Source organism: Olea europaea, unplaced genomic scaffold (assembly GCF_002742605.1).
Source record: "Olea europaea var. sylvestris unplaced genomic scaffold, O_europaea_v1 scaffold980, whole genome shotgun sequence".
In the NCBI taxonomy this organism is placed as follows: domain Eukaryota; kingdom Viridiplantae; phylum Streptophyta; class Magnoliopsida; order Lamiales; family Oleaceae; genus Olea; species Olea europaea.
The window spans coordinates 316,060-326,864 of record NW_019268308.1 but is presented as its reverse complement, the minus strand read 5'-3'; positions in this window follow the sequence as shown (position 1 = coordinate 326,864).

Sequence of the window (10,805 nt, the reverse complement as noted above, 5' to 3'; positions counted from 1 at the left end):
TTCTCATGAGCCTAACATTCTCATAATTATAATAGAATTAGACTTTATGCAATCTCGACCATTGTTACCTCTTCTTGTTTTCGGTAAACTTCTATCTATTTTCTTTGTCTCAACTTAAATATTTGTTCGATCTTTGGATCAAATGGAACTAGATAATCATGTCTTGAACTTTGCATACAAGAGATTGAAAAGAGAGTAAACACTACAATAAATAATAAGAAGTAAAATTTAAAGTAAAGCAATAAAATTCAAATTTAAGTTATAATGAACTAAAACTAACTAAATGCTAAAATCGAAGACAACAATGATGAAACCTTGATCCTAAAATTTTGCAAGTTTATAGTATTGTATTCAAGTAATAAAGTATGAGTAAAGTATCATTCACACGAGAAATAAGTACTTAATTTGATTCTAATTATATTAACTCTAATCGAATAATAAAATTTGATAGACTTTGATACTGACTAATTAAATATATATCTAACTGTAAAGCATTTACGTATTGAGAAGCATTTATGAACTCGATAATGAAAAGCACTAGGACTTTGAATCTCCCTATATTACTCAATTTTAATTACAATTCATGAAATCAGCAACACTTGTGTAACGGTTCAAAAATCTAAGCTAACTCGTTACGAAGATTTCACCATTAGTAAGACGGCAATACCTAAACTTAGGGTAGTAATGCCTATCACAGTCGGCAATACTCGAAATTAGTACGAAAGCACGATGTCACATTTAGAACTATATGCAAGTTAAGAAGTGAAAATTATATTAGATATATGTTAGTGAAATGTGTAGTATTTATTTATTGCACAAAATGTTGAATATTTTGTTCATAAACACATGATTCTCATTTTGCTGCAACTTTAAGAGTTACGAGTATCCATTTTTAACGATTCAAAAATTATTGTAAAGCTTTCAACAAGATCAATCTAAAAGCACGTTAAGTAAAATTTATTAATGAGAAATAGTTTTTCAAAAGGATTATTTTCAGATTTGGAAAGAAAATAAGGTTGTTTTAATTTTTCTCTTTCATAGCACTTGGCATAGAATTTCTTGAAGTTTACATGTGCACTTTTCTTGAAAGGAATAAATTGAACCAGCATTTTTACCTAAAAAATCCGATTTAATAAACTTTAAAACTTTGTCTTTTAGCTTATGGACTTAAGTACTTGGCTTGGGTTCAATTTACATGCAATTGAACACTGTCAAGGGGTTTCTAAACATTTCACATGCATGGGCAGCACTAATGAACGAAATTTAACACTAACTATGCCCAGGAAAACATCACTTTAGGCAGCATATGTTATGGTCAAAAAGTTGTTGGAGGTTGCTTTAGTTTTGGCGCAAGAAAAGACATACCAACAATGCCATGCATGGAAGCTCATAGGCTAAAAACTGGGTTGCTTTATACTTTATTTTATGCCACTAGATAATGGTAAATTTAGTTGTTCTCTATTGACATTGATGATACATTTTCAGTATAAGAATATCAAAAATAAATCTCATTTTAATACACTACATATTTTATGTTAATTGCGTAAAATTATTTATAACTGTTACTCTTCATATACAAAACTTCTAATGATAGCCACGTGGAGGTATTACGTACAAACATTTGGCAACTAAACTAATCAAAACAAAGAAGAGGCAAGAGTTGCCTTGTGGCTGAGGCACTATCTCCATCAGGTACTTTTGCCAAGGTGCTCTCCCTCAGAGCCAAACCTCTTCACATCCGAAGCTCTATCTCTTATAGTTGAAGTGCTTGTTCTCTTTAGAGCATGTTTGATGAATATCTTTAGGAATGATTGATATAACATTTGTATTAATAAGTGTCAGACATGTTAGCCTAGGAATGTAGGGCCGCTGACTCATAGCAATGTATTTGTCAATGTAATAATGTATGATAGTGTAATGTGAGACTTCGGCTAATTAGATGAAGCCACGTGTATCTGATCCAACGATGAACACTTCATCTTGATTGCTATAAATAACAACTTTTGTAACATTGTAAAGGATTGAAAAATATATACAAACTCTATATGCTTATCATCATTTTTATTTTCTCTTGATATTAGTTTGCTTGATGCCACGCGATTTATGCAACGTGATTTTTAAACCGCAAGTGTACGGTGTCAAGTTTTGTAATATAGTAAAGAAGTTAGGATGTCGAACCCACAAGGATTGATATTCGAATAAATTGAGTACTATAATTATTTTAACTTTCCCTTTATTTAGACGATCAAATTTTGAGTCAATATTTTTATGCTAAATTAAAATTAAATAAGATGAACGATGCAAGTAAACGAGGGCAAATTATGAAGTTTCTTATCAAATTATGAATGCCTAGGAAATGATTTCACCGTAGATTCGACAATATTTTTCAACCATATAACTATTTCTATCAATCTTTCCAAAATTTATAGGCAAGAACACTAAAGTGATTCTATTTCCCTCTCTTGAGTGTCAAATAAAATCTATTTTTATATATTACTTCCAATATCTCTATTCCGAATTAAAAATATAAAAATTATCAAGCACGTGGTTCTTAATTAAAACAAGCCTCAAAGATTCGCACTTTTTCTCGAAACCTACGAAATCTAGGTTATGTTGTCTTAGATCACGCCTAAAGTTGCCTCTCTCGAGCGCCAAAATTTATAACATCAAATCAGTCAATTAATGGCCAGTTAATTGAAAGCATTGCGTACAAACAACATAAATAATTAAAAAGGAAAGATCAATTGAAATAATTATAACGGAATCCAAACACGTCTCAAGTAGGCTACATCATCCCTAGAATAATTGTTTAGATCATAATTGAGAAAATTGACATGAATAGATTAATAAGAAAGAACATAGAGAAGAAAAGGAGTAGAAAAACTCGTTTTTGCCGCTCGATTTCTTCTTCCATTGTTGCCAAATTCTCTCACTTAACTTCCTCTTCTTTAATTGTATTGACTAGTCGTGGATTTTGTCTCCAAATTTTTGCAATTGGCCGGTTAAACTCCTCTTTCCAATCACGTGTTCTTGTCGGCTGCTTCCAGTTTTCCTTGCTCGTTTTCCCCCTTAATTAGGTCTTTTAAGTAGTATTTATAGTCTCCTCAAGTGTTGGACGATTTTGGGTTGGAATGGGCCGAGAAAGAAATCCAAAAATATCAAAATACGTTTACCCGCATAGGCGGCGCCACGGCGCTGCCCTTACTGTAAAATTCAGATTCATTGGCGCCACGGCGCCCATGGCGCCTGGTTCGGGTGGAAAATTCCTTCTGCGTGTCCTTCAGTATTTTTAGCATAACTTTCTCGTCCGATGCCCAATTGAGGTGATTCAAAGCTCGTTAGAAAGCTAACTCAAAGGGGTACAAATTTTCTTCAGATATTATTCTCCGCTTCGATCATTTTCTATGTCAAGAATAAGTCTCAATGTGAGGCTGAAATTCCGGAGTACAACTTTTTGGTTAGAAATTGATTTGTGATCATATTTTGACTAAATTTGATCCCTTTGACATCTTTTTTCATCCAATTGACTCCTAGCATGCTCGGATCTTCATTGCGAGGTTCAATACAACTTTTCAATATTTGCGCTTTAGTCCTCGAATTTTGGATGTCTTACAATTTGGCAATTTTCTCCAATTTCGCCAACTTTTGCTTATTTCTTTCAATTTCATCAACCTACGTCACAACATCAAAACACACAATAAAAAGCTGTAAAACACTCTCAAAAGTAACAAAATAACAAATTAGGTGGCATAAACATTATGAGTGTAGAGCACTCATCACTTGAGTCAAGATAATACTTGGGGATAATTGTTATTGATCATGTTCATTCATTCCCATCTTCGATCTTATCGTCGTGCTCGAATGGTTACATCTTGCGTCCTGAGCATCTCCCATGTTCACAACCGTTGTCGACCCTCCAACCGAAACTCCGATCAAAACGTCCCAGAACTTGCTCACATAGACACGAGTATGCCCCGACATCCGTTGACACATTTTTTGGGATCAACAAAAACGATTTTGAAACAACGAATATTTTTCGAACTAGTCATGAGAATGATTTTACATGGAAATTTTGTGTTGGCTAAAATTATGCAACTTGATTTCTAAAAATACTACATGTCTTATACTTTAATACAAAAGTATTACAAGCTGCAGCATGATCAATAATTTATTTACCATAACATGAATTTCAAACAATTTTTGGACCCCAAGAAAGGTAGGGGACATTTCTTGCACAACAAGTGCAAGACACGTTCTTAAAAAATTCTTAGCGGACAACCTCCCTGACTGAACCCCACAGATAGGAGAGAGGTCCCATGTTTTTTTTTTTTTTTTTGCGAGCTCCACTCCTTTCTGTGGGGTTTCGGTTAGGCGTCCTCCCTATTTTTTTAGCATAACCCAACATTTTTTTACATGTGACACAATGTAGAAGGCTTGAATTCCCTAGGGCACAAAAAGATTCACAAGACAAAGACAAAAGTGGAATATAACATAGTATTCGAAATCAAAATTTTGGTAAACACAAACCGTGTTCTTGTATGTGTATATGTGCACTAGTGTGTTATTAATTTAGTCATCTCTTTTTATGGTATATGTGATACACCATTTCATTTATAAGATCAATGATATCTTCTACAAAATATATTCTTGACGAAGAGCAATGATAGATTTCAAAGAGAGCAATATTCATTATCGAGTGACAACTTAAGAAAGGTAAGTTGTCTTGTATCATTTTATTTAAATTACCTCTTTCTACTCCAACAATTATATATCTTCTACAAAACAGAACCTTTAATTTAAGGAAACAAATCTATTTAAGCTATTGCTCTCATTTTCATTCCACCATATTCAAAAGTCTATTTAACTACTTTTCCTCTTCTTCAGTAGTATTAGGATTACCTACTTTTCTGTAAACTAAAATATTGTTATGATAGCTATTAACATTTAAATCATATTATTGCAGCAAGAAAACTTCAGTAAGGTCTTAGAGTGAGTGACTTTCTTACTTATTTACTTTATGTAAATGTGACTTGAGGTATATTGTAGCTTTTATGCTGCGTGATTGAATGGTAAACTTGTAATTGTTGCAATCTAGTTTACTTGTGATATTATTTGTGATTAGTCATATTTTAGGAATGCTTTAGCATATCGAAATGAATACTATTTGGGAGTTATATATTTCTTTTATATCGTGCAATTGATAGGAAGATTATGACAATAATGAAATGATCAAAAACTAAACAAAATACACAAAGATTTACGTAGAAGCCCAAGGCAGGAAAAACCACGAGTAAAAGATAAGAAATTTACTATAATCAATAGCAATTATATTTTACAATAAGATCTAAAGTTCTCAAAATGTTGTATGAATATTATGTCATCAATACAAGTCAGGACTTACATAAGAAACCAAATTGTAAATGAATAGGAGTCCAAAACGCGAATACTCGGAAAACACTGTCGCTCGAGCCGCAAGCGGGTGGTAAGGGAGGGAGAATTTCTATTGAAAATTTGATGGTGTTGCTTTAGTGTCCAGCTAGCGATAGGCTAGCAAAAATGCGGCAATATTTTTTCTGGTCCATGAGTTTGATCTCTACAAGACCTCTTCAAATACGACTCCAATACCAAATAGAGTTTGGATCACATTACAACAAATCTCCACCTTGAACCAAATTCTAATACAAGAAACTCCAAATTAAACTCCATTCTACCTATTACAGAAAAATTCCAAAGTAAACACCACATAGCCTCGTTACATGTCTCTATAATGGCCATGTATTCTACCTCTGTTGTAGAAAAAGTTACTATATTTAACAAAGCAGCTTTCCAGCTAAAAGCACAGCCTCCAAGAGTAAACATATACCTTGTAAGTGATCTCATTTTATCGTGATCTCTTGCATAATATGAAACCATATTTCCACTCCATGCACCGTGGAGTGGAAATTTGTTTTTTTTAATAGTAATTTTTTATTAATATTTAATTATAGGATATGATTGGTAGTCAATAGCATCAGAAAATGGAGAAATGGTACTCTGTGTCAAATTCAAAGTATGTAAGCTACAGGTTAAAAAAGAGACATAGTTTCTGCTCCACCAATTAAAAAAAAGCTACAGTTTGACAAAATATTATTTAAAAAAATTATTAATAATAAAATTAGATGATATGGATGATAGTTGATAGCGTGAGAAAAAAAAGAAAGGTATTGTGTTGATTTGGAATAAACAAATTCCATTGAAACTGGTTTGGTAACAGTAAATTATTCCATTCAATTGCCATTTTACCATTTTCACAAGTCATTTCACTGCAATGTTACCTCCACTGCAACATTTCTCCATTTTTACACACTACTTCACTTCATCAAATCAAATACTATACTATATAATAAAAAAAGGAAACTGAATATAAAGTTTACTAAAAAAAGGAATTGCAGGCAAAAATTAAAAAAAATATATATTATAAATTTTTTACATTAAACTGAAATAATTAAAGTTAAAAATAAATATTATTTAATTCAAATTGAACAAATGACTTTCTATCATAAAGAATGTATAAATATTATTTAATTAAAAAAATAAAAATAAAAAAGAAAGTTACAAAAACTAAACAAAGAATATATAAATATTATTTAATTAAAATAAAAAAATTAAATTTCATAATAAAGATAAAAGAAATTTATATTGAAAAAAAATATATTTATAATATGAACAAAACAAATTTTAAAAAAAATGAGGATAAAAAAATGTGCATGGACATGGAGTGATTTTTCACTCCATGCACGGAGTGTCGGAGTGCACAGAGCAAAATTTCATTTTTGCATCTTTTTATTTTTATTTTCCTTTCTTGCTTCACGGAGAAATTTTTTCGTTTTTATTTCCATCATCACGCAACTTACGAGACACAAGACCCAAACTTAATATCTATCATCTCTCTCTTTCTCTCACGCCACAACCACATTTCACACCTCCTCTCTTATTTTTTTGGCCAAATTGTCGATAGTGATTAGAGATGGGCGCGGGTCGGTTCGGTTCGGTTCTTTTTAAAACCGAACCAAACCCAAATTTTTGGGTATTTAGTAAATGGAACCGTCGGGTCCAAATATAATTATGGAACCGTTCGGGTTCGGTTCCGTTTGGTTTGGTTCGATTCGGTTCCGTACTATAATTAAATTTTTTAATATTTATAACAACATTATATAAATACAACTAATGACACATTCAATAGTTTTGAAATGTCAGAGACTAATAGATTACCTTGTTCAAATGATCGCTAAGGTCAAAGATTCGGTCGGCGGAGGTCACAGCGTCGGCCGACGATTGTATAGGTTTTGGAATGTCAGCGAGGCTGTGAGAGTAAGTACGAGAGTCAAGACAATGTTATGCACTTTAGTGTAGATGTTTAGGGTTATTTAGTGGGTTGGATCTTGTTGGGCTGAGAAATGAAACAATAAAATGGATAATTAAGCAAAAAATTAGAAATGAAACAATTTATTAGGCCAAAATTTTGAATTTAGAAATTATTAATTTGTTTAGAAAAATTAAAATTAAAATAATTTGATTTATTCAATATAAAAAATTAGAAAGATTCGGTTCTTCTGTTCTTGGTCTAGAACCGAGAACCGAACTGTACCCGTCGGTTCTCAATTCAAATACTCGTTCGGGTATTTAATTTGACAAGAACCGTCGGGTTCGGTTCGGTCAGTTCGGTTCGGGGGATTTGCCTAGCCTTAATAGTGAACAAGCGATCAAAGCCGACATTTTTCTTCTTGATGGCCACACATGTTTAGTCTTTTTCTATGATCTAAGAAATTTTTTAACCCATATTTTTACAATTTCTTCGAACTTTAGGATATTATGTTTTTCTTCGATAATTTTGACACGATGGGTTTATCTTTACAATTTGGTGCTTTTAAGTGTGATTGTGTATATGTTTAATAGTTTGAAGCTGATTTCCTAAACCTGCTCTTTTTGGAAAATGAACAGTGATATTCGAAGAATTCAGTCTTAATGGTGTTAGCAGAGCTAGAGTTCAGTTCAGCGTTCACTCGGGCCTCGTATCTATGAATGGCCGGGTCATCTGTAAGGTGACTTATTTTTCCTCCATCTTCACTATTTTGAAAGTATAAAAATCTTATTCTATTGCTAAGTTTTTTTTTTTTTTTTTTAAATATCAAACGATATTCTTTTCTCTCTGTTTGTCTGCGTTTTTGTGTAGAATTTAAGTGCTTAATTTGGTACTTTTCATAAGAAAGTGCTATGCAGTTTTTTCCATGATATTGTGTATCTTTTATAATAATCTTTTCCTATTCTTGATCAGGGATTTTGATGCTCTTGTAATCAGGTTAAAACAAAAACACAAGTACTCGTTGGGGATCCAAAGGAAAAAATTATGCTCTGCCTGGAGACTTGGTACTTTCAGATTTTAATTCTTATTGCTGGTTTGCTTCACAATCCTAGAATTGTATTGGACTTCCTGTCTGTTTGGTAAAGCTAAATTTCACGATTCTCTTGTCTACTTCAAAAACAATTTCATGTTCTGAAAAATAAAAATAATTAGTCAATTAATTAATATGAAGTGTCACAATCCTTGGATGGGTATTTATGATATCTGTGGGTTTCAATGCTGTTTCAAGGTATTTATGATATCCTTTATTTTCTCTTTTTTCATTTTCCAGTAGTTTTCTAATTATTGAATTAATTTTTGCTTGTAATGGATTAAATTCATTACTTCTAATTATTTTTTATATACTGTAATTTCACCCATTGTCAAGGTCCCTAGATGATATAGAATATCAGATACTTCAACAATACAAAAGAATAGAGAATGATGAATAAATTTAAATAGAGAATGACTTCATAAGTACTGATTAATTTTCTTTCGATTCAACTATTTTATGCAAAGCATATTTTGGAATCACAAAAGTTCACTTCCTCCCATTCAATCCAACAGACAAAGGGACAGTTTTGGCATATATAAATCCAACCGATAAACTGCATCAAATGAGCAAAAGCACACCAGAGATAAAATGCCCAAAGTTTGTCATTATTCTTATGCTTATGGCATAAACTTCTTGTTGATAAATGTTCTCCGACCACACAAAAGATAATTGATGGTCCCATTTACCCAAACTGGATACATTACCCTCTACGTAATAAATCAAGTACTCAAACTCCATTGTCTTTTAGAAGAAAATAATGTTTTCACTCAATAGATTACTTCGAACAATTGTAAAATAGATCTTATGTGTTTATTAGGCTATAAAAATATACTTTTAACAAATTTTGCTTTCGGTAAAAGTTTTGCTGAGACTCTTTGAAGAGTTGGAATTCAAACTGAATCAATTTTATATGAAGGCAAAACCTACACAGGTGTTCCTTCGGGTACTTGATTATTCCATATGTGTCTATTCTTCCCTGTGTCTTTTTTGTTTTGCTTGTAAGAAGCACAAACTATAGGATCAATCAGAGATGCTTTAATTTATTGAAATCTTTTCCACTTCTCATGACTAAAGTATTTATTCTTCTTTAGAATTTATGTTGTAAGGTTAACATTGTTTTATTTTGGATATTTCCTGTTCTATTTCAAAAGTAGGATCATGCATTCTTCGTTTTGCCATATACTAACATTACCTTAAGAAAAACACATGCACGGGCATGAGACTAGTATTTATACAAAAGGCCACAAAAAGTTCAACAAACATGATGCCAATTTATAAAGAAAAAAAAGGGTGGGACATGCTTGTCTCAAACCATATGGTATGGTATTGGTAGATGGTGAGCATAAATAAATATTTATTTATTCTCTTTAAAGCCAAATAACATATACATTTAAAAATTAATAAAAAATTATCCTTATTCAGTTCATAAGTGTACTATATTATTGAGTGTTTAAAAAAGTGTAATGCTTGACGATTCAAGGAGGTCAAGTTTTGGTTGAGCAAGTCTAGTAAGTTTTAGGCGTCAAAAATCATTTTTACTTTAATATTATTTTAAATTTTAATCAATTTAAAAATATTTAATAATACATACAAATTATAATATCAAATGCAGTTTTAAGAGCTTAATAAAATAAATATATTTTCGAACAATAAACAAAATATATTATAATAGTGACAATTGAATATATGGAGAGTTTTTAATTTTTATCAATTAGTAAAAAATAGAAAAATGATTTATTAATTTAATATAATATAAATAATTATTTATACCATAGTACAATAAACTACACTCAAACCAAAGGTACAATAAATTATAGTAAAATCAAATGTACAATATATTACAGTCAAACCAAATGTACACACAAATCAAATGAATTCTTATCCTCACATCGAAAGTTTACAACAAAATCCTTTGAAATGTCCTCTATAAATTAGTGGACCAATAAGTGGGTAAACAACTTTTTGGGCAATTCAATCTATTGGGCATTGGCCTCAAAGTTGTAAAATTTATAATTATTAATTTTTGGGCTTTTCAAGCCAATTGAGCAAAATGTTGAAAACTTTATGTCAAAAAAAAAAAAAAAAGAATAAAAATATTAATAATGCATGTCAAAGCGAGCCTAGGCGTGCCTTAAAGCTATCAATGCTTTTGTTGATCCCTAAATTAGCACATAGGTCATGGGCGTGATGTTTTTACCATGTCTCGCGTCTTGACGACATCTAGGTGCCATTTAGAAAAATGCTTATAATTGACACATATTCTTGAAATTTACATTATTTGCTAGGTTAATATCTATACTAGACATGAAAATATGAATTATCTCAACATCAGACATTATAAAATTCTGGTTCCAATTGGGGCGACACCAA